At 52.8% G+C, this 23721-nt stretch overlaps 1 long non-coding RNA gene across 5 annotated transcripts in view; it reads left to right on the top strand.

Moving 5' to 3' along the window:
- Positions 1-324: 324 nt before the first annotated feature.
- Positions 325-23721, top strand: part of LOC309611677 — a 64792-nt gene continuing 41395 nt past the window's right edge. For 3 of the 5 annotated variants that reach the window (XR_014234659.1, XR_014234660.1, XR_014234661.1), the window contains exon 1: positions 325-12041. This is a non-coding gene — a long non-coding RNA (uncharacterized lncRNA). Of the gene's footprint in view, positions 12042-21461; positions 21522-22647; positions 22738-23721 lie in introns of all 5 variants that reach the window. The other 2 variants (XR_014234663.1, XR_014234662.1) reach the window with 2 other exon arrangements.

The following is a 23721-nucleotide window of genomic DNA, read 5'->3' as shown; positions in this document are numbered from 1 at the left end:
CCAGTGATGAGAGATAGGGAGAGTCTCCAGCATGAAGTTTCCAGTGTCATTTCCCCCCAGTGTCATTTTAGTCCCAAAGCTCTGGAGTCAGGATATTTGATCATTTATCTCGTATGATAATAATGCTTTCTGCTCTTCGTGCTTCCTTATATTTTTATTTTTCATTTTCCCATGTGCTTAAGTTTGCTTTGTAAGTTTCTTTATATTTAGAAATTAGAAAGTCATGTTTTCCATTTTTAGTCTACCTCTGGTTCCTTTAATCTCACAGACACACACACGCACACTATATATATATATATATATATATATATATATATATATATATATATATATACTGTATCTTTACCAACCTCAAAAAGAACATAGTATGTATTTATTTGTGTAGGATGATTTCATGCTTTTTAAATTTCTCTGTACTTCTACCTCCCATTTTTCTTGATATAATGACATTTTAGAATAAGATTATTATTATGAATTTATTTCTTATATTTATGTACTTTCTATTTCAGTAATTATTTTGGACATTTCTATTATTTTTAAAATCATGTTAATTTTGACTTTAAATAAATTAATCCTAAATTTTACTTTGTTTCTTGCTCAGCTGAGCCATTACTTTGAACAAATTTTTCTGGATGGTTGAGTGTGTGGTATACATTTGAATGCTTAAATGTTTGAAAAATATTCTTTTAATTGACCTCACAAATGAATTATAGCTTTCCTGTCTTAGAATGTAGGCTTTTCCCTCGTGGAACTTTGTAGATATTATTATGTTTCTTATATTTCTTTTTGTTTTTAGGTTTGTAGAGGAGAAGTCTGGTTCCAATTCAATCCTCTTCACCCTGACATGTAAATTTATTTCCCTCAAAAACTTAAAGGATTTTGAACTTTGTCCCTGACATTTAAATTTCACCAGGAGATATTTAAGTGTGGTTCCTCTTTTATTAATAATGCTTGGTCCTCCCTGGGACCTTTTGTTCCTAAGATTAAAGATATTGTTCATCTCTTACATTTTCCACTTGATCCACCTTCTCTGCTTTCTCCTTCTGGATTAGTGATAAGGAAATTGATTTAAAATGTAAATTTTATTGTTTTTCAGGTATGGCAAGGTCAGCAGATCAGGAGATGATTGCCATTGAAAAGGTAGTTTGTTCCTCACAGTTCCCAAGAGGAGGGAGCATGCTGCACCAGCAGGGCCACATGGGGAAGCACAGTGTCAGTTAGGGGGCAGAAGAGGTGAGGCAAGAGCATGGGCAAGAGACTTTTTTGTGGTTCTGAGAGAATAGGCAAGGTAGAGTAAGAAGGCTTAGGAATGGCTAGTTTGAATAATTTCAGCAGGCTCTGGGGCATCAGTGCTGTCCCTAGTTGTCTGGTACCTGCCCTGGGGTGATTAGGGCAGGTGGATAAAGGAAGTAGGTTGAGTGTGGGCTCTAGACTGGTTGGTTTGCATATGAAGGGTGCCTGCAGGTGAGTCCTTCATTATCTCTAGGAATTTTGAGGGGCAGTCTCTCAGGGGGTAAAGAAGACCCCAGATATCAAAGCATCAGGAAATATAGATAATAAAAAGACATGATTAATACAGAAGTATCTACTGGAAGCCCCCTAAATAACTCTACTGTATCTGAAATTATGTTTGCTTGATTGTAACAATATCACAATATTGAAACAATATTATTACCATTACAATGTATAATACTTTTTTTAGCCTTACTGGAGGCTTTCTCTTTTTGTTTTTAAACAACCACTTCTTATTTCATTAGTCCTTTCTATTTCTTGTTATTTATTTTTATTTTATTATTTTTGCCTTTCATCTTTATTATTCTCTTTTTTCTTCCTTTTGGTTTGCCCCATTATCCTATTTTCAACTTCTTGATGTGAATCCTCAGTTTATTTATTTTAAATCTTTCTTGATTTCTAATAAATACCAATTGATCTAGACATTTCTCTCTAGGGACAGCTTCACAAATTTTGATATGCCATGTGCTCATTATTGTTCATTTCTAAAATGTTCATAATTTTTATTATGATTTCCTCTTCAACCTATAAATCATTTGGCAGTGGGATTGTTTTGCTTGTTTGTTTCTAAATATATGGGCTTCTGGGGTGCCCTCTTTCAATGATTTATTTTGAGTTTTATTATGTGGCGGTCAGAACATGTGGTCTCTATCATACCGAGTCTTTGGAATTTGGTGAGACTAGCTTTGACATACAGTTCAGATCAAATATCGCAATGACCCATGTGTACTTGAAAGTTATGTGTTTCTATGTATTGGGTGCAAAGTACTACATGGCTCTATTATATCCAATCTTCTATAATTTTATCATTCAAATCTTTCATAATCTTGGCAATTTTTGAGTGTATGATCTATTCATTTCTGAGAAAGTGGCCTATTCTGATTGTGGATTTGTCAACTTCTTTCAATACTGTCAATTACATATTTCGAGTCTGTATTGTTAGTTGTGTACACAGGCATTATAGTTATATTGTTTTAATGGATAATTCATTTTTAGACTAGGAAATGTTCTTTTTTATTTCCATAAAATTAGTGTTTTCTTCTATTAACTAATATTTCACTAGTCCCCTTTTGGATAGCATTTTACATCTGTGTGTGCATGTGTGTGTTTTGTATATCTTCATCTCCAACCCTTCTGTCTCAGTTTTAGATGCTTCTTTCATAAATAGCATACATATGAACAAAACACTGTGAAATTTTGTTTTTTTAATAAAGGTTTAACCCACTCCGGTTCATTTATTATGAATATCAATATACTTAAAATTATTTCTGCAATATCATTTTATTTCTATTTACCATGATTTATCTTTGGTTCTTTACTTCCCCTCCATTCCTACTTTATGTTGAATCAATTTTTGTTCATTTTTTTCTCCACATGTTTGAAAATTACACATTCAACTTCTATTCTTTCAGTGAATAATCTTTTTTGAGAGTTTGTATTTCATGGGGGTGTTCTCCCCAATGCCCTTCCCTATAGGGCTACTTTGTGGTTACCTTAGCCCCAGCTCTGAACCGTGGGATTCAGAGCTGTGAACAAGATATTATGTGAACAAATTTGTCTAGGGGTCTTCTCCATATGGATGGAGTTGTTCTGAACTTCATACCTACACAGGGAACAGGGTGGAGACTCAGTTTTGTTATTGGGCTGCATCTTTATTTCTGGCCTTGGATAAACAGCGTGTTTCCAGACACCAGCCTGAGGGTGAGCAGAGTCAATCCACCTCCCCTGGTGGGTGGGCTGTATGTTCATGGCTCCCTGGTTTCACGGAGGAGCCTGTCCTGACATAGCAACCCAATCCCCAGTGACTTCTCTCTGTTCCCAGTTCTTAGCTGCCCTTCAGCTCCTGTTCACCACTTTGGTTTCCTTACCCATCATTTGCCTGTGAAGATCTTCCTTTCTTTATTCTCTTTAACATAGTTATATACATATATTCTAAATCAACAAACATATCTGTCATTCTTATGTGTTGAGATGGAAGCAGAAGGTTTGACATCTTGACCCAAAAGTCCCATGTTAATTATTCATATATATTTTAGACAGAATGACTAAGCTAAATGAGCTAAATAACTGACACATATTGGAACATGTTAGTCTAAAATTCCCCTCTGAGCAGCCATCATCCAGGAAGCAGGCCCTGTCTTCTTCAAGCAGCCCTAAAGGCCACATCTTCATTTTGGTTCATCCTGTGCCTTCCCTGGTCTCTCTGAGCTCTTCATGGGACCTGAGAGTCGTTACTGCCTTCTCCCATCCTCACTGGCCTGGACAGGGAAGCCTGACAACTTCTCCTGAAATACTCACAAGCAACCTGAAGGTCAAAGAAGGCAACACGGCAATGCAGAGACAAAAGTGCGCTGACAGAGATGGATGGATGGGGGTAAAACTAAGGAAGAGCTTTTCCCAGGGCTGGTTTCTGAACTGTTCTGGACACTGAACAACTGTGTTCAGATGTTTGCCTGAGGTAGTGCAGGGCTGGCTCCAGAGCTGCTGGCTGGGAGGACTCTGGCCCTGGAGTCTCCTCCCCGTCTGTGGGCACCGGCCTCAGCTTGCCCAGGGTTTGGGTGCTGCCGCTGACCCGGGGTCCTACCGGGTCCCTTTCACAGATCCCCAACACTTCTTCCTGCCTCTTTGAGTCAAACAAATTCACTGACTGCTTGATGAGGCTGGCAGGAACCTCTCTGCTTCTCGCCCCCTCAGTGTAGCATACTAGTGCTAAATATCATTTATTAAGCACTGACATGTGTTTCATATCAGACAGACCCTGTGCTAAGGGCTATGTCTTCTTTCACCCTTGTTGGAACCATTACATGAGTGCTATCATGATGTGGGGACTAATGTTATCATCGTCTTCCACTGTTTTACTTGAAATCAAGGCTTACAGAATTTAAGCCCATGCCCAAGATCACAGATGTGGCACGTGGCAGAGTCAGGAATGAAACCCAGATTGATCTGATCTCAAAGGCTGGGCTGTTTCCTCTACACCCTTCTGCTGACCCATACCGTAGGAGTCAGACATGACATCAGGATTTGCTTCCAGGGTAACTTCCAAGGCAGCTTCCAAATGGCCAGTCTTGGCTGGGGGAAGGGCTAGAGGGGCTCCACAATTCATCACTTCTCCAGGAAATGGCACAGCCCTTCCAGGGTCTTTTGGAAGGAACTCAGTGCATTCCATAAGAAGGATGATGAGATCTTTCAAGCAGTTTTGGCCGGGGGATGGAGGGGTGGTTGTGTGGGGGAGGTTCTGGAGAGCTGTGAGTGGGGAGATGTCAGGGGAAGTGTGAGTAAAGGCTGGCCGTGACTGGAGGGAAAAGGGAAAGTGGGGGAGGGATATTTGGGGGTTGCTTATGCCTTGAGGCACCCCTCCACTCACACTCACCAGGCAGCTGTCACTAAAGGGAAATGCTGTCTACACCCTCCCCTCCCCCACTTCTACAGGTATCCCCTCTGATCACCCGGTTCCAGGATCTCCCCCAGTTCACATCCAGCTTCAGGACCACCTTATCCAGAAGGGGCTGATTTGTAGTCTAACCACTTTCCCTCTAGCTGTCTTTTGGAACTGTGGGATGGGGTTAGTCTGTTTATGCAGGAGGAAGGGAAGAGATAATCCGAGAGAAGGTTAGAGCCTCACTCCGTCACAGGGTCAGACCCACTTCCAGGAGATCCTCCCGGCGTCCTGCAGCTCAGTCCTGCTGTAGCTGTTCGTGTTCCAGAACTCACGCTCACAGAGGACCCTGTCCGCTGTCCGCAGGGTCTGCCTGGGGAAGGGAGTCTGCACTCAGGTGACACGGCCCCGGTGCCAGGGTGCACGTCTGCAGTGGTGCCTGTCTGCCGCTGTGAGAGGCCCTGCTGGCGCTTGGCCAGGGGGCCAGCCAGCTCCTCCCAAGGCCAAATTCTGACTCCTTTTGCATGAGGCTTGGACAGCCTTGATCTGGGCTGTGTGAAATAAGACTTCCCTGACCCAGCCCTCCTAAACTCAGCTGGGCTGGATGACCTCCTGTAGTCTGAAAGCTCTGTGGTTCCGGCCTGTCGGAATCCTTGTCTTCTCTAAGGCTTATTTCTCCTGGGCCTTGGCATCTCTGAAACATGATGGTGTGGTGGGTGGAAATGTGCCCCTGTCCTTTCCCTTTGCTGAACACTGCTGCCTACATCTAGAAGGTTGCACCTGCTTCTTCCTCCCAGAAAGGGAAGAGTATCAGTCAGGATGGGATCAGTTATACAGCAGTAACAAACCTCAAATCTCAGTGGTTTAAAGCAATGAAGGTTTATTTCTCACTCATGCTCCATCATCCATCGTGGGTTGGCTGGAGGCCTGTCCACATCATCCTAATGTAGGATGCGGGCTGATGAAGCAGTCTCTTTGGAAAAGTGTTGGTTGCCTTGACAGAGGACAAGAGCTCTAAAGGGCTTCCTACTGACAATGAGATGCTCCAGCCTGGAAGTGACACACAGCACATGGTCCACCAAGCACAAGGAAATTGGGAAGTGTGTTCAGAAAGCAGAAGGGTGGGAACATAAAGCACAGGACTTGCAGTGTGGCAAAGCAAGGACACATTTCTGGAAGGGTAAGGAGCTGGTGTTCCACAAATCAACAGGCACCTGGGGAGACTGGTTTCCCCAACTGCTTCTTCGCGCAACACTATTGACTTTGGAGCTATACCGTCCTGGTTGAAGTTTGGATACTGCCATGAGCTAGATGTGTGATTCTGGGCAAATTGCTTAGCTAATCTAAGCCTCAGTTTCCTCATCTATAAAATGGGACAATACCATCCAAGATGTCACAGCCAGTAAGTGCTAGGGCTGAGATTCCCAAACCCCTGGATCTGGGTCCACAGCCAATTCTTCTTTCAAAATCCAGAGGCTTCACTGGTTAAAAAAAGAAGTCCAGGTGGATTAATAATACCCAAGTGGCACAAGATGGCAGCGTAATCTCTTCCTTGTCCTACTTGCCCATTTATCTCACCCTTGTCCTTCTTGCCCTAGATTTCTCCCCAATAGTCAATAGTCCCCAGGTGCTCTGGAGTCTCCCTCCAGCCCCAGCCCCAGTCTGCCTGGAGGGTAGAGCTTGTTCCCAGCTCCTCGAGAGTCATTTGCTAAGGACTGATGATGGATCCACTTCAGACCTATGCAGCCCAGGTTCTCACCCGGCCCTGCCTTTCACTGCACATGGGGTGACCCCAACCCAGCCAGAGACTCTGAACCTCAGGCATCCTTAGACCTGGGTGCACTTGGGAGGGATCTGGTGGTTCCCCTCTGCGGAAAGGAGGGAAAGGTTACGGAATCACTCTAAACAAGGCCAAACAAAGCCATTTATCTTGGGGCATTAGTCACTGAGCTGCTGACGCAGGAAAACATGCTGTACTCTTGGCAATTGCCATTTACATTAAAACAGGATGATTTGTGGACTTGGAGGCCTGAGACCCTTCCAGTTTCCCCCACCCACTTCTGTCTGTCCCTGCAAATGCCAGAGGCTGGGGCTATAGCTTTTCCTTGGGGAAGAGGAGTTGGCCTTGGCCTGGGCCTAACAGGTGCCCAAAGTCCCAGCCCCATTCCCTTCCACGTACACAGAGGCCACGGGATTGCAGGAGGTACCCCAGGCTCCCAGAGCTGCACTCGCTGCGTTCAATGTCAACATCACATTGTATGTGTGGTCTTTTTTTTTTTTTGGCCGTGACTGTTTAGTGTTTGGAAGGAAGGGCTTTCAATCCCCACATCTGCTTATATTCCAAAGGAAGATGACACCACCACCACACACACACACACACACACACACACACACACACACAATTGTCCCATAGAGGGATGAAAGTTGCACTGCTGAGAGCTAATGCTCTCTCATATGAAAAAATAAATCAGGGGAAAGGAACTTGGGTGAACTTGGGGGCCCACCGTTTTCTCCCAGAGTCTTCTTTTTCAAGGTGACCGGTTATTTGGTTTGAAGTAAATCCCAGGTGACCCTCTCGCTTGCATTCATGTACCGGACAGGTACCTTCTCCAGCCTTGGGTGCATCCTCGGTGTTCCTGGTCATGGTGTTCTTCATGCCCACTCTCTACCTATATGCTCAAAGGCGGAGCGCATGACCTGGCCTGAACCAATAGGAAGTCACATTCTCCTGGTCTCAGTGAAAGGTTCAGAGATGGATATTTAACCCAGTCATAGCCAGTGAGCTTCAAGGAAACATTTGCTGTATTTCTGAGAGAGTGAATCTCCAGCAAGGAAGGGAGGGGGAGTGAAGCTGAGTGTCATTGACATAGGATTTCTTCTCCTGGGCAGGGTGGTGTCAGGGGGTCTGGCACTGCTATCTGGAGTGGGGAGCTGGAAGGTACTGGAGGGTCACTTTGTAGAGCTGAGGATAAAGCAAAGACACAGAGAGAAACTGAGTCTCTAGTTATATCCTTTAAGCAGCTCGGTTGTGCTTCTCTGAAACAATCTGTTGAGTTTGGGTTGAAAGTCACCACGTTCTTTTTGTTGTTTAAGTCAGTCTGGGGTGGCCTTTGGGTCACATGTGGCCATAAGAGCTTTGACCTGTATAATAAGTAAGTGTGATCAGGAAACAGTAGACCATGAAATCCAACCTCTGAGCCTTTGCCCAGGCCATGGCACCACTGAGAACACTATTGTTGCCTAGCGGAGCTCTTGTACCCATCTTCTTGTACCCACGCCGCCCTCCCGCCCCCCGCCCCTTAGAAGCGCTCCCTTGACTCTGGGACCCAGTTCACACGTGGGGAAGGCTCTGTTTTGCAGCATGACTCTGCCACACTGGGTCACGTCCACCTTCTTCACTGGAAGACAGGCCTGTCTTTGCCTCCAGTTCCTGTGGCCCCTGGCACATAGTAGGTGGGCACTCAGTAAATGATTGTTCTCCTGAGCAGCTATGCTGGTGGGAAGGGAGGGTTAGGGGAGCGGGGAGAGGCAGGCAGACCTCAGGGGTAGGACTGCAAGAGTCCAGATCAGAAGTTGTGACGGCCTGAACTGGGCAGTGGAAGTGAGGAGTTTTGGGACAAGGAGAGAAACTGCTTTTAAAACAAGGGGGAAAAAACCTTGCAACGGTCCATGTTTGACATGGGAGGTGTGGTGAGTGGCATGGAAGTCCTAGGACAGAAAAACAGAGAATAGCTTCAAGATGGAGTGGAGTGGGGGCAGGGCGATCTCCTGGCCACGGCCAGGACTCGTGCTCCTCTGAGCTCCCCTAGCAGGACAGACAAATCAGCAGGTGCCCCCTCACCCCTGCCCACACCCCGTGCTGACCTAGGTCATCAAAATGAGGGGTGGTAGAAAGTAAACATTCCTGATTGACTTTCGAGTACATTTTTATACTTCAAACGACAGAGAGGTTCCTGAAGTCCGCGCTATAACTTCAAACTGATAATTGACCATTGGGCTGGGAGGGGGAATCAGTGTGTCTCCTCCACTTCAGATCTCTCCCCCTGACCCTGAGCTCTTCTTTGGGGCTAATACCATTTTGAAGATGCACGGGACTAGCCCAAGTGGCACTCTCTTTTCTCTTTGAGCTATGGAAGTCCTGGCCTTCCATCCTGGCTGCTGCCCAGGGGGGACAAAGGGCAGCCAGGGCAGAGTCCTAGGGGCGAGGGCAGGGGCTGGGGTAGCAACCCGGAGCAGAAAGTTTGAGGCTCCCATCCCAGCAGGGAGCAGAAACGAAACCAGAGGCGCAGGCAGAAGGTGGCAGCGTCAGGAGAGGGCTACCTGCAGACGTTCTTGAGGGTACTTCAGCTCCGCCCACGCCAGGCTGCCAGCCCAGGACGTGCAGATTCTGTTTGCCAGCAGGGGAAGGGGTTCCCAGTGTCCCCCTGGGAGCCAGTCCTCTGACTCGGAGCCTGGAATGGCTAAAGCTGAGGCTCACAGGCTAGCACTGCTCTCCACGAGCAGTGCAGGTGCAGAGCTGGGGTGGTGGAGTGTGGCCGAGCTAGGAAGGGGGTGAGGCCCTAGCCTCGCCCCACCCAGCGGCAGCTTTCTGAAACTTTCAACCTAGAAGCTTGGTGCCACCCATCCACGGGGCAAATCCAGCCAGACTGGGTCTTTTACCCAGTCTGGAGCCCTTCATAAGCATCTCAAGTGCAAGTGCTAAAGCTTTGGGCACTCGCAGAGCTGCTGTGCTGCGGTCCCCCGGCTGATACCCACTTTGTGGGCTCCTAACCTCTGTGCTCAGCTGGCCTTAGTTCCACCGTCTGCCCGGTTCTTGGTTGTGCTGCTGTTCACTTGGTCCGGGGCCACTCCTCCCTCTCCCCTATCTGTGCCCCCAGCCCAGCCCAGCCCTTCCCACCAGCAGGGGCCCTGCTTCACACCCATGGAAAGGTCAGAGTTGGGGCTCAGTCACTAGCAGGCCCTCTGAGCCCTGCCTAGACCCCCCGTGGCTTCCCTCTTCCCCCCTGGTTGGCCCCCACGAGGTTGGCATGGAGCTCCTGAGAGCTTTTGACTTGGATTATGGAGGAAGGGAATGAAGTGAGGCAGCCCAGGGGTGGGCTGAACTCTCCAGCCCCTCCTGCTCCTGCTTACCCCTCCCTTCCTTTCTGCCCTGCCCCATTCATGCAAGAGTCTTTACATAGACACATTGTTTCACTTCTCTCGGGTATATGTCTAGGAGTGGAAAGGCTGAATCAGAGCAGGTGGATATTTAACTTTGGAACAAACTCACAGATAGTTTTTCAAAGTAGTTGTCCCAGTTCACGTTCCCTCCAGCAACGTCGTGGGTACTGGATATTCCGCCTATTTGCCAACACTTGGTACGTTAGTCGTCTTAGATGAGGGCTGAGGTAGTGTGGGTTATACCAGCACAAAGCAAGGGCCAGAGCTGAGAGTACAAGTGGAGAGTAAACCAAGAAGAGAAATTGGGTTTGGGGATGCTGTTTGAATCTTGCCTCCATTGGTTATCAGCCCTGTGACCTTGGGCAAGTACTTCAACCTGGCCACGCTTCCATTTTCTCACCTGGAAAACAAGGACATCACATGTACCTTTGTTGAGATTAAATGAGGTAATGGATGTAAATGTATTTTCACAGTACTTGGCACCAGGGCTCCTATTAGTCTATAGGGTCTTTGCATAAATTGGTTAAAAGTGCCTCCTTTCCTGGTTGATACAGCCCAGGGCCACGGTGCAGGAGCTGCATTTTGATGCTGTTATTTCCTAGACAAGGAGCCTTGAGCAGCAGACCAACAGCACAATTATTTGCAGTGATTCTATTTGACCCACAAGTTCTCAACAAAAGCACGCGGAACAAATGGAGTTGAAAGGAAGAGGTGAGTGTATTTGTCAGGGCTGGGGGGTGGTCCTGTGTGTGTTGACCTCGCCCCCGTAGCCCTCTCACTTGCACTGATGGCTTCCCCTACCCTCTACCACCCGCTCCTTTGAGTCTCGGAGACCTTGGGCACCAACCTCCAGGTCGAATCCCCCCTGGGGGAAATGTCTTCGGAGTTTGGTATTTGTATTGAGTCATAGAGAATCTTGCTTCAATTCATAGTCTGGTTCTTGGAAAAAATCCAGTGTCACAGAGATGTGCTTGAGGCAACAGCACTTGTGGTAACTGGATTTGGTCTTTGGAGGGAGACAGAAGCACAAAATATTTGGGATCCCCAGGAAATATGGCCAGAGTTTGCTGTTTATGGCAGGGAGCTGCTGAGGCGCTAGAGACAAAATCGAAGGACGCTGGCGCTAATTGCAATGCCTCTGGGTTTCTGAGGTGAAGCCTTTGGCCGGGGAAGCATCTCTTCAGAAGGCAGGCATTCCTGCTGCTCTCTCCATGGCCCAGACACACAGAAGGCCTGCACGCATGTGCCTAAAATGAACTCGAGGCGGGCAGCCTCAGCTCAGAACACAGAGCTCAGCAGATGAACGACTCCGCTGAAGCAGGCCTTTGGATTTATGTGTTTACATCCTCATAAGGAGCCTTTCTTTACCTGAGGGACCTTGGGCCGGGCTCCTTTGATTATGAGAACAGCACAGTAAACTTTGTTTATGGACAGGCTATGGTGGAAGGGGAAGCAGAGGCCCGCAGAGCTGGGGGCCGGGCAGCCCTGATAACCCCCCAGTGGAGAGCTTTGCCTCTGAGCCTTCAGTTCTCTAGCCTCAGCCCGGGCACACAGTAGGACTTCCTGGTTGAATGACACGTGAGTCATTTCTGAGACACGCTGGTGAGTCACTGGAGAAGCAGTGTTACCAAGCTGTAATTTATCGGTGCCGTGGGGATTTCAGCCAAGCGTGAGCGGGGCCTGCAGTTTCCTGTGTCCGTCCCCCAGCCCCGCACACCCACCCCAGGACGTCCACCTGCTGGCCGGAAGTGGGGTTGGAAGGGAGAGGACACAGCAAACACCTTCCAGCCGGGTGAATAGGAGGGAGATCAGCTTCCTCTTTAGGGTCACCTCCACTAGATCACGATGTACTGTTCTTTCCCTTTCCAGCATGAGTGAGGTTAGACTTCAGGAGAGCTCTGATCGGTGAAGGAAATGCAGTGGAACCCACTTTGCTCCAGTCTTCCCGGGCTGAACTTTGCCAGGCCCAGAAGAGTTGGCCAGACAACAGGTAGGACCCCAAGGAAGAAGGTGACAGTTCGGGTCAGGGGGCTGGGGCGAAGGGGGCAATGTTAGTGCGGAAAGGCCGCCTGGAAGAGGCCCCTGTGGGAAGGGCTGGGCAGGGCTCAGGCTGGAAACGCCCTCTCCGCCCTCCCCTCTCCTGCAGACCCCGGCTGGAAACGCAGGCTGCTCTGCCCGCGTCCCGCTGCCTCTGAAGGTGAAAGTCACCTTCCGCTGCTCTCCCGACTGCCCGCTGCTGGGGTGGGGAAGCAGCGGACATAAATCCTTCCTCGTCCCTGTCCCGCGGCGCTTGCCTGCGCGGCGGCAGGGAGGAAGCTCCGCCGGCTGTAAATCAGCGTCCCCTCTGCGGGCCGCCTGCCCTCCATCACCGTGCTTTACGGCGCTGACACCGGCCAGGATTTAGTGGGCCAGCCGCGCTGAGGCCGCCTCACTGAAATGCCCCCGCCACTGTCCCACCTCCTCCCTTGGAACTGAGGCCACCCATAAATCCTGGAGATGCCTATTTGCATACCCATCTGCATACATTTGTCCCTCAAATTGCCCGCATCGGAACTCACAGCATCATCGGAGCCAGCCGGGACTGAGAATTTCTGTTGTCCTAACTCTTGTTGGAGAAGGGGAAACTGAGGCTGGGGAGGCCTAGGGACCTGTCTGTGGCACAGTGGAAGGCAGGGACCGAGTAGGGGTTTGGAGCAGGAAGGATTTAGCAGAGGCTGGGAACATGTAAACCAGGGCCCCCTCTGGCTCCTTCTGCCTCAAACCGGTGTCAGCCAAGACCAGGCCCCAGTCTGGACATGAATAATCTGTTGGGAAGGGCCACAGCCTGGTGGAGCCAGATTCTTCTATCTGCATGAGCCCCCTTGCCCTGCCCCTCAACACCAAAATCCAGCCACCACTGTGCTCAAGAGCATTGGTTCAAGGATGGCTTCCCTGGGCTCCTTTGGCTGGGCCCTCTCCAAGGGTGAGTGAGCACAGGTCCCTCCCTCACGCTCCCTTCTGCTCAGGAAGGGTGGGATCTTTCTGGGCTCTCAGGGAGAGGTAGAGCCATGGCAGGGCCAGCGAGCTTTGCTTCTCTTGACCCCAGGCCCCATTCAGTCTTCCAAGTAGAAGCCCCATGGGTGGGACCCAGTGCCCCCAGCTGGGTCCAGGGCTGGTTGGAGACCAGGTCAGGGAGCTGTCTGCCCAGGGAGGTTGCCTCTGGCCGTGCATGTCTGCCCCCTCCCCTGTCCCTGCTCCTGTGTCCCTCACCCCTGTGGTGTGTGCTTCATGTGTTTCTGATTGACTCATGAAAAATGCCTTCTCATCAGAGGCCTGAACTGCAAAAGTCTGGGGAGGGGCAGGCTGTGGGGGAACCTGCTTCTCCTCTGAGACCCGGAGTCCTGACAGGATTGGCCTGGGTTCTCCCGTGAGCCAGTCCTGGGGGCTCACGCCTTCCCTCCCCCAGGAGAGGACCTAGAAGGGCAGAGGTACTTGGCCCCAAATGTAGAGCCCTCCACTCAAAGTCTCCTTTCACTGCCCCAGTTCCCCTCTCCACACGGCCCCACCCCATCCCACCACCTGGAGGCTGGTGAACAAACCCCAAGCAGACAGAGCGGGGTAGAGACCCTGCGGGGCTGAGCCCTGACACCAATGTCTCTGCCTGGATCCTTCTCGGATCCCTCCAGGGCTCTGGACTGGGCAGCCCAGATGAGGCCCGCTGCCCAGGATGGGGCCGCATGTCCTCATCGCCCCAGCTCAGGGAGTGGCTGATGGTGTGGATAGGCCGGGAGCGGGGATTGGAGCCAGGATGGTCAGAGGGGAGAGAAGCAGGAAGGGGAGGCCCCTGAGCCTGGGCACCACCTGGCTTCCCTGAGAAATAACCCCAGGCCACAATAGGAGAAGCACGGGAGCCCAGCCCTGGCAGCCCTGGCTGTGTGCTGGGGGAGGGGTGGACCCTAATCCCCCCTCTTTTCTGTTCTCCTTCTCCCCAGCCCCTGCCCCTCCTCTCCACAGAGATCCCGGGATTGTTCTGTTGTCTCTTCTCTCTTGAACTTCCAGTGGCCTCCCCTAGTTTGGGGAGTGGCAGGTCCTTCCCTCCAACCCCTGCCTTCAGGGAAGACTGGCCCAGATGAAGTGGACAGAGGGGATGTTGGGATGCCGAGACCCTGGAGAGCGTCTCAGGGGAAGGGGGAGGGCGACAAAGATGAGCCCAAACTCTCTGTCTCTGCAGCCTTTTAACAAGAAAGAATAATAGTAAAGAATGGGATATGGCCTCCTATGGCTCCAGGATATTGGGGAGCATAGAGGCAGGGGAATGGCTCGGAAGACCTCCCCAGAGCAACCCTGGCTAACATTTGCTGGGATTCTTAGAAAGCGTTGCACAGACTTTGTGGCGGCACGGCAGCAGAAGGGCCCCCCATCTGGAAGCCTTTAAGGTCTCCCTCCCCCTCTTCTCCAAATAGCTTGTTCCCAGAAAACAGGAGGAGAAGTTACCCAACAACAAGCTGGGGCTTCCTGTGGGGCTGGCGGCCCCCTCCCTGCCTCGGTCGTAGCACACCAGGCCCTCGCCCGCCCCCCAGGCTCTGCTCAGCAGGGACCCCTGCCAGTTACACATTGCAGAGCTGATTCCTGTCACCTCTGCCACCATCTGCGTGCACAGCTCACCTCCCCCAGGAAGCCCTCCGGAGCCTCCTCTCTGCATTCCGGTAACTGCTCCACTTCCTTTGTGAACACACATACCCAGCCTCTGTGTGTGCCCTTGTTCTGGCCCAGGTCTGTTGATCTATTTGCAATTGTTCTCTCTTTTCATCCAGTCTGAGCTGGAAGAGTATTTAGGTGTTGGTGAGCCCTCCCTTTCCATTTTACATAATGGAAAATTGAGGCCCAGAGAGGCCAAATGACTTGCCCCAACGCAAACAGAGCCAGATGTAGACCCCAGCTTGCTTTATCCCAGTCCAGGGGTCCCATTGCCCTCGCACCATGTCCATTTGGCTGTGCCTATCTCCCCAGGATGACAGCACAGCCCCAAAGAGAGCTCCCAAGTTCTGGTTTGCCGGCTTGATGTGCAGTTGGGGCACAGCCGAAGTGCTGCCTGGGTGCAGAAGCTGTCAGAAACTGAGGGGCAGAGACCTTGGGGCGGTGGCAGAACTGGCCACTGGCCAGGGGAGGTATGGTCTTCAGAGGAAAGAGTTGCAGCCCACTGATGCCAACCCCTACCCGGAGGGCTTGGCAGCCTGGCCTCCGTGCTGACAGGCCAATCTGGCTCCTGACCTGCTCACTTGGCATCTGAGGGCATCACCTTGGAATGAAAAATCTCCAACAAAAAGAGGTTTTTAACTTTTAGATAAGCAGAGTTCAGTTTTAGATGGCACTCTGGCCCTTGAAGTTCTCACCAGAAATACAGTGACTGCTGGGTCTCAGTTTCCTCATCTTTAAAATGGGGATGAGAGCACCGAGGCTTCAGCAGGAAGATGGAAATGGGCTTTGAAGGATAGGAAGGAAGAGGCAGGAGAGCCTTCTAGAGCAAAGCATGAGCAAAGATTCAGAGGCGTGAGTGGGCACTGACTGTGAACATGGAGCAAGCCAGGCTCTGTCACTCTTACCAGGTGTGTGACCTGGGACAAGTTCCTTAATTTGTCTGTGCCTCAGTGTCTCACCTGTATAATGAGGATTACAGTAGCACCTACCTGAGGCTATAGTTTAGGCCATATTTGTAAACATGAGGTAATATTTGTAAAATTCTTGTAGCAGTGCCTAACACATAGTAAGCGCCCTCTGAGAGGCATATTTATTTATACTCATTTATTTAACAACGCCGTTTTCTTTGTACTATCCGTTTTACTTCCTATAAGCAGCACAAGGTGGCGTTTACTCCGGCCTGTGACTTATGGATACTGGGCCCGAGGGCCTTTCAGGGAGGGAGATCCTGGGACTTGTGCACTCCGGCCTCCTCACACAAGACGCTGTCCACGTCTGGAAGGCCTCCCATGCCTCCCTGAATTCTTCCCAGGGCTGTTAGGCAGGGGAGCTCTTCTGTGCCTCTGGGGCCGGGAGGGGGCCCGGGATGGGTGGAGGTGGGGTGGGGGAGGACTCCAGAGTCCAGCCTGCGCCTCAGCGCCCAGTCCCACTGTGTCCATGGCCACGGCATGGTCGGGGAGGGGTCCAAAGGGCAGGCCGTTCTCTCAGGGCGCACCGACCTGCGCCAAGGACCAGAAACGCCACGCGTCCCTGACTGTGAGGGCAGCCCGGGTAGAGGGGCTGGGGGCGTGGGGAGGGGGCATGTGTGACCGTGGACTACAGCTCCAAGTGAGAAATAAGCAGGAGCAGATGGAGCCCAGAGCACGAAGTTCCTGTTTTCACGCAAATGTCTGGGACAATAAAAGTCAGGGGGGCAGCCAGGGTGGGAGGCGGGGTGGGGATGGAGGGAAACAGAGACGGAAACAGGGTGGGGTGTGAAAGGAAGATGCCGCGTTGGCAGAATTAGCTCTCATTCAGAGTTGCTGTTGAACTGGTTGGGGATGGGGCTGGCCTTTGCAGCCCCCTGCCCAGGGCCCGTGGCCAGCCTACTAGGGCCCAGGCTGGGCCCGGGAGAGTGGGGAGGGGTCTGGGCCTGTGCCTGCTGGGGACAGCCTGACAGCAAGTGTTCTTCGGAGCTGATTGCATTTCCTGGCCTTTGATGCCTGAGATCAAAGCAGTGCCAAGCCCTCCTGCCTTCCCAGCTCCTGGCAGCTCCTCCCTGCCCTCGGGGTCCCGTCTGTGTGGTCGTGGTGGCTTGTGGGGGCAGGCCAGCCTGGCATTCGTGGCTGGCCCCAAGTGAGCAAGAGGGGCTGAGACGTGAGCTCTTTCCCACTCTGCAGCTGCCAGGAGCTCCAGCTGTGGGTGCATCCACTGTCTGCGCTTGTCACGCTGGCTCTATGTCCTCAGACACCCAGGGGTTGGACCCGGAGGTCACTAACACCAGGTCATGGGGGGTTGGGGGTGGGCCCACATGGCCCGGATCAAGGGCAAGAGCCAAGGTGGAAACCCACAGCCTATGGAGATGGCACGGGGTCTGTTTGGCTGTAGCAAGAAAGGGCTATAACGTTGGTCATGCGAACCAGCCTTTCACGGGATTCCGGCTGGGAGGAGCTTGGAGTTGGTTTACAGGAGGGTCCCTACACAGCCCTTCCTTCCTCCGAAGGATCCCCTAACCCCCTACTGACCGTTCGGGCTGGGGGATCTTCCACTCCCCTGTTCTTGTTTCCACCTGACCTGAGCCCCCCATGGGGAGCTAGCCCCAGGGGCATTCACTGCTGCGATCCTGCTCTGAGTGTCCAAGGATGCACTGCGTAGATTTGTAAGGGTCCCACACTCCCCTGGGAGCTTTCCTGGGCCTTTTTGCCTGTGGTGCCCTTGGGAGGGCTTCAAGTTCAAGTTGCTGCCTCAGCTCAGGGCAAACCACTTCTTGCTTGGCTCCTTCCACGCAGGTGTCTGTCAGCTGGCACTGCCTCAGTTTCCCTTCGGCAGAAGTGTGCAAAGGGATGCTAGGCAGAGGGCAGGGAGAGAGTAGGAGGTGGGCAGTGTGGAAGTTCTGAAAGGAAGGCAGAAGCTGCTGCGATCACAGACCTGCAGGTCCTGGGGGAGGGGTCTTGGACAGAGTGATGGTGGGGCTCCTGCCGGCCCGCGTGCCTGCAGTGGGGCCCTGGCTCTCCGTGGTGCCTGCCCATGTGGAGAGGATTAGGGCCCGGAAAGACACGTTTTCCTGCCTTCCTTCTTGGAAGGAGGATCAAGGGGACCTGGTGACAGCCCAGAGATTCTGGGCATGTGGACAGGCCCACTTCCCTTCCTGTCCATCTCCCAGGCAGCCTGGGAGATGCACACCATCTGCTGGCAGCCCCAAGCCTCGAGCCCCCAGCCAGCTTGGAGAAGAAGCTGTGAGCAGACCTGCCTTTCCATTCCCGGAGCCCCCAGCTGAGAGGAAGCATTGGGCTGGGGGCTTGATGGAGATAAGGCAGCAGGTAATATGCACAATAGTTATTGGGCTTAGTGGACCTGAGCAAAGTTGGTCAGGGGCTGCAAAGATGTAGGGACCCCTCCCACCCCGGCTTCCCTGTGCCCATTAGATCCAGGAGCCAACACTGGTCCAGGGGAAGGAGTTACAGGACCTGTTGGCTCCAGAAGGTGGGCTTGGGATTGGGGCTGAGACTGAGGGTGATCTTGGGATCCTGTTCTTGGCTGGGTTTGTGTGTGGCAAGCGGGGGAGGAATTCTTAAACCCAGATGCACGCACACACATGTGCGCGTGCACACACACACACACACACACACACACACTCACACTTCTATAAAGACAGTGTCCAGCTTAGTGCTTGCATTTGGTAGATAGGCAAATAAATATTGGGTGAATGGATGGTTGAATTAGAGAATGAACAGCCCCCAAAGTTCTAGCCCACAGGGCTTTTCTTCCTCTGTACTCAGAACCTTAGTTTTTGAGGCTCTTTCATTCTTTGTTCCCGGCTGGTGATATATACTGGGTTATCTGGAGTGCTTACTTCTCAGTGGCTGTTTGTTCTCTAATTCTTAGCATATAATTAAATTGTGGCTTCCTGGGATAGGAGCTTTGATCCCACCCCAACAAAGTTCCCTAATACTGGCCTTGGTCTTCATCCAGTCCCTGCTACTGATTTCTTGGGGCATCTGCTGCGCCATGCAGAGTTTGGGGTTGGGCACAGAGACGGCAATTACCATTCTAGTCTGAGCCGTGCCCCTGTGGCATGGTTTAGGGGACTAGGAAGGGCCTGGGGCTCAGGGGCCAGGCAAAATTAGGACTGGAACAGGAATTTCTAACCTGGGAATATGTGTGAGGCACGTCCCACCCCCACCCCCGAAACCCTCTCTGCTCCGTGCGATGTGTGTGTGAGTGTGCTCAAGAGCACATTTGAGGATGAAATGAAAGATATTTAACTTTGGTCCGCACAGGGATGGAGTAGTCAGAATGGACACCAGGCAGAAGTAGCTGGTCATCGTCAGCCCTGTGGCACCCTTTTGCCTCTCCTCTCCCCTCCCCATTTCTCCTCTCCCTTCCCTGCCCCTCTCCTCCCATCCCCTCCACTCCACTCTCTCCCCTTCCTTCTTCTCTCTCTTGGGTACCACAGATTGGGTGGTACCTCTTCTGTGTCGAAATTGCCCTCCTCCTGCCATGCCTGTCACTGAGGGGCTAGAAACTTTCATGCTGGCCCTGGGCCCAACCTTCTGGGCTGACTGTGTCTCCTCCTCTCCTCTGAGACCTCAGCATAGGTGGACGTGGCAGGCTTGGTTACGTGAGGGAGGAGGGGATGGAGACCTTGGTCACTGGCCAGCTGTGGGGTTCGGAGACTCTGAACTCGGTTTTCGTGCGCTTACTCCGCAGGGACCCTCTTTGGAAGTGACTCGGTGTGACTGAAACCGCTCTGCCACACACCCACCAGCATTCTGAAGGGTCCCTCTTCCCGAGCCAGGTGGCCCCTGGGTCGCTGAGCAGCAGGGGGCAGGGAAGGGGCTGGGCCCTGCCCCGTGACAGGCCCTGGGCCCGGCGCCCCAGCTGAGCCCGGCTGTGCTCGCTGTGTGTCTGGGTGTGTACATGCGTTCGTGTGCACTAGAGTCGGCCTGTGTGGGCCTGCGCGCGCACACATGCACACACGTGAGTCTGTCTGGGGATGACGTGCCAGTGTGTGCATGCTCACAAACGGCAGGCTTGGCTGGGAAACCGGAATCTCCCCCTCCCAGGCCTCAACCCCTGCTCCCTGGGGCCCTGGTGGAGGAGAACACAGAGTCCCCAGATCCCGAGATCTGGGACGGTGGCTTCTGTCAGATTCCACCCCCCTTCCCCTTTCTTGACACAAATAGCTTGTGGAACAAAGGGAGCTGGGGATTTGGATTATTTATACAGTCAACATTAAGCAACTTGTGGTCTATTTAAATTCTTCTTTATTAGGCCGGGAAATTCCATGGCAAACACTCAGGCAGTAAGGAAACCTCCAACACGGCAGCTCCCAGCTCCGCCGTTGCCATTTGGTTCCGCATCTCCTTTCCTGCTCCCGACCTCTGACCCCTGCTTCTTCTATTCAGGCTCCCGGAGGCGGCCGTGCCCAGCCCCGGCTTCCCTGCCTGCACGCCCTCCGGATTCCCGCTCCATCCTTCCTAGCCCTTCAACCTCCGTCCCTCAAACCTCTACCTTAGGCCCTCTGCCTCCTGCCTCCCATACTTTCTGTGACTTGGGAGGGCCGGCCAGATACCAAGCCTTACACTTCAGTGACAGCTCTGCCGGAGCAGTGTGGGGACTCGAGTCAGGCTTGGGAGGAGATGGGAGGGGCAGGTTGTGGGCCTGCGCACGCCGTCAGAGTGCTCCAGGGGCTCAGAGGACCTCTGCTCTCGGAGGTGCCTCTAGTAGACAACTTGGGTGGCGAAAGAAAGGGTCCTACCAACAGGACGAGCCACCAGTGACTTCCAGCCAGTGACAGCCTGAGACAAGCTGTAGGATCTGATGCTGATCCTGAAGCTGGGGACTGTGCTGTCTGTCACCTGCGTGACACCTGGGGCTCTTGACCTGAGGCTGCAGCCACAGATTTGTCTGGGCCTTGGTAAGGGAGGTGTGAAGTGTTAGGTCAAGGGCAGTGAGGAGCCCTGGGGGTCGGGGATGGGGGTGAGTGGGAGGTCCCTGAGGCAGCAGGGCTGGGAGGGGCCGAGCGTCCTGGGAAGGGAGGTAGCTAGAGCCACGTTAGCTGTGTTCTTCAAGATTTCTCCTATGAGGCTCCAGAGCCTAGCTCTGGAACCCGAGGCTGGAAGCATCAGGGAGGCGGATTCTGGCCCCTGGAGGGCACGGAAGCTCTTTTGCTCCTTCAGAACTGTCAAAAGCGCTCTTGGATGCCTTCAGATGTTGGGGTTTGCATCCCAAGAAGTGCTCCAGCAGAAGCTGGTCAGGCCCGGAGGGGATCTTGGCATGGGTGCCATTGGGCCAGGTGGCCTTTCCAATGTCTCTCCTCCTCTGGCTGCTGTGATTACATGTGGAGCCGGACAGGGTCTGGGGCAGAGGAGAGGCTGAGGGTGGGGGGAGCACAGAGACTGCAAGATCCCTTCAGAGGGGACAGCCTCTGGGCTGAGGCTCTGCAGGGCTGGTCTCTTCTCCCCTGCAGGGGGCCCTCCATCCTCTATCTCCAGGCTGTGGCCCCAAAGACTTGCCCCAGGGCAGATGTGGCCGAGGGCAGAAGGAAAGCTTGGGAAAGGGGAGGGAAGGGGGGAAATGAGAACCAGTAGAGCACCCTGGGGTCCTGGAGGATCCTGGTGGGCATCCTGTGTCTCCTGGTCCTGGGTGGGTGCAGGTGCCCCTCTCCTAGCCCTCAGCTCCTGGGGGCCCTCCTGTCGTGGCTCTTACCTCTGGTGAAAGCCCCTCTCTCCTTGTTTCTCTCTTCAAGTAGACTGCGATCCCCTGAGGACAGAGACTGCATTCACCTTGTAGCCCAGTGCCTGGCATGCAGGTAACAGCAGGAGCTTCATAAATGCTTCCTGAACTCAAAGAAATGGCTCTTTCAGGGGTTCTGGCCCAGCCCAGTCCTTCACCTTCCCCCCCATAACCTCAGCCCCAGAATCCCTTCCCTTTCATGCCTTTCCCAGGGCACAGAGCCTGTGCCCAGATGGAGAGGAGCCCACTGAGGGCTCAGAGGCTTATCTTGAACCTCTCCTGATGGCCGGCTGTGCTGGGAGATGGGGGGACACACCTCAAGGGTTTGGGGGGCGCTGTCACCAGGGAGGCGAAGAGGTAAAAGTCACCGTGCCCGACTCCATCCTCTGGAGACCGGGCCAAGGCTTCAGCTCTTGTTTAAGTTGATGTTAGGGTTATGGACAAGCAACGCGTCCCCCTCCAGGCAGACAGGTCAGGGGCTGAGAAGCTGCCCCTTTCTCAGATCGCAGTGTGACAACCTCTGTCTCCAAACAGCAGCCAGAGAGGGTGGGGAGACAGACCTAGACCTTGCTGCCAATTATCACCTCGCTGTCGGCCCTGCCCTCTGGGCCTGTCCCTGCTGCCACCTCTGGGCCTGTGTTTCTGATTAGCGGGCCCCAGCTGTGCAGCATTAGTTGCATTTTTCCAGGATGAATCTTGTTTGTGACTTCCTGCCACGGGTCTGAACCAGCTGCCTGCCTTTGCTGCCTGCTTCTCATCCCCTTCCCCTGGGCTGCCCCAAATGCCCTCACTCCCAGGGATCTCCTCCTCGAGGGGACACTGAGGTCGCCCCCCCCATCTCAGGGGTTTGTCTCCTGCGTGGAGGGAGATGTCCCTTAGGCTTTCTGGGGGCAGCTCAGGGCAAAACCGCTGCTCACAAGCAGAATCCATTTAGCTTCTCAGATGTGTGGTCTTCAGAGTGGGTGACGGGGTCCCAGACCTTAGCAGACCTGCAGATGCCAGCGGGCAAGGACAGAGCAGGTGAAGGCCAGGGAGGTGTTTGGATAGGGCTGAGAAAGCTGCTTAGGGAAGTCTCCAAGACGAGAAGCATCACCTTCTGGCTTGCTGGGGTCCGTCCTCTGCCCAGTCTTGGTCTTGACTTGGTGGAGCCAGTCTCCAGCTGAAGCCTCGAGCTGCATGAGCCTTTTCCTCTGGTTTTCCAGTGTGCTTCTTGTGAGCTACTCAGTGAGGACACCAACTCAACGCACCCAACACCCTCATGAGAGGTAGTGGGCTTCCTCTCCCGCAGGGATGTAAGTATGAGCTGGAGAATGAAATCTTTTGTGCTCAGAGTGGTCTTTATGTCGCATGTGATCCTCACTGCATCCCTGTAAGGGGGCAGGGCAGGGATAGGGGTGATCGTTATGATTTTCAGAGGAGGAAACAGGCTGGAAGGAAGGAGGGAGTGAGTGAGTGAGTGCTGAAGTCTGGGCTAAGACCCAGATGTGAGGCCCACATAGTTCAGTGTGAGTTTAATCAATATGCCTCCTCTCTGAGCCCAACCCAACTCCGAGAGACTATAAGCCTAGAGCCCAGCCTGGCCGCTGGTGCGTCCTCTCCCCTTTCTCCCTGCCTCCCAGCTTCCTGGCTGATACCCCCAAACTGTCTGACAGCCCCATCCCAGGCAAGCCTGATTCTGACTGTCCCTCCTTGTCCCAACAGCCTGCCCTCAGCCATAGCCTCTAGTCTCTGCCAGGATCTGTGATCTGGGACGGATCTCTGGAAAGCAAAACCCTAGAGGATTCTTGAGGCTGTCAGCATCCTGAATAGGAGGTCCACAGAGGGCAGCTCACTTCTGTGTCCCCACTGCCCAGAGCAGGCCTGGCACATGGGACAACTCAGGCTGGAGAGTGGGCCAAGCAGCTGGAAGATTTGGAGCCGAGAGTGACCTAGAGAAGCGGCTGCAGCTGGCACTGGGGACCCCGGGCAGTCAGGGAGACCTGCTCACTCTGGGAAGGAGGCAGAGGCTGGAGGTGGGTGGCGCAAGCTCTCCCTAGAGACAGGAGGCTTGTGTACCAGGGGCACGTAGCTCTTGAAAATGCTGACTGGAGAAGGGCCGTCAGCAGCACTGCGTGCCAGACACTCTTGGTGGGATAACGTTCTCTTGTGGCCTTAGGGGCAGGGCTGCTGAGAGGGGACCAGATGCTGCTGGGAGCTGGGGGCTGCCACGGGCTGCCTCTCATCTGGACCACTGCAGGGGTGCAGTGTTCCAGCCCAGAACCCATTCCAGGAGCCCC

This window comes from Balaenoptera borealis, assembly GCF_965194805.1.
Source record: "Balaenoptera borealis genome assembly, chromosome: 15".
Taxonomy (NCBI): Eukaryota; Metazoa; Chordata; class Mammalia; order Artiodactyla; family Balaenopteridae; genus Balaenoptera; species Balaenoptera borealis.
This window is presented reverse-complemented; position numbering and strand designations above follow the sequence as displayed.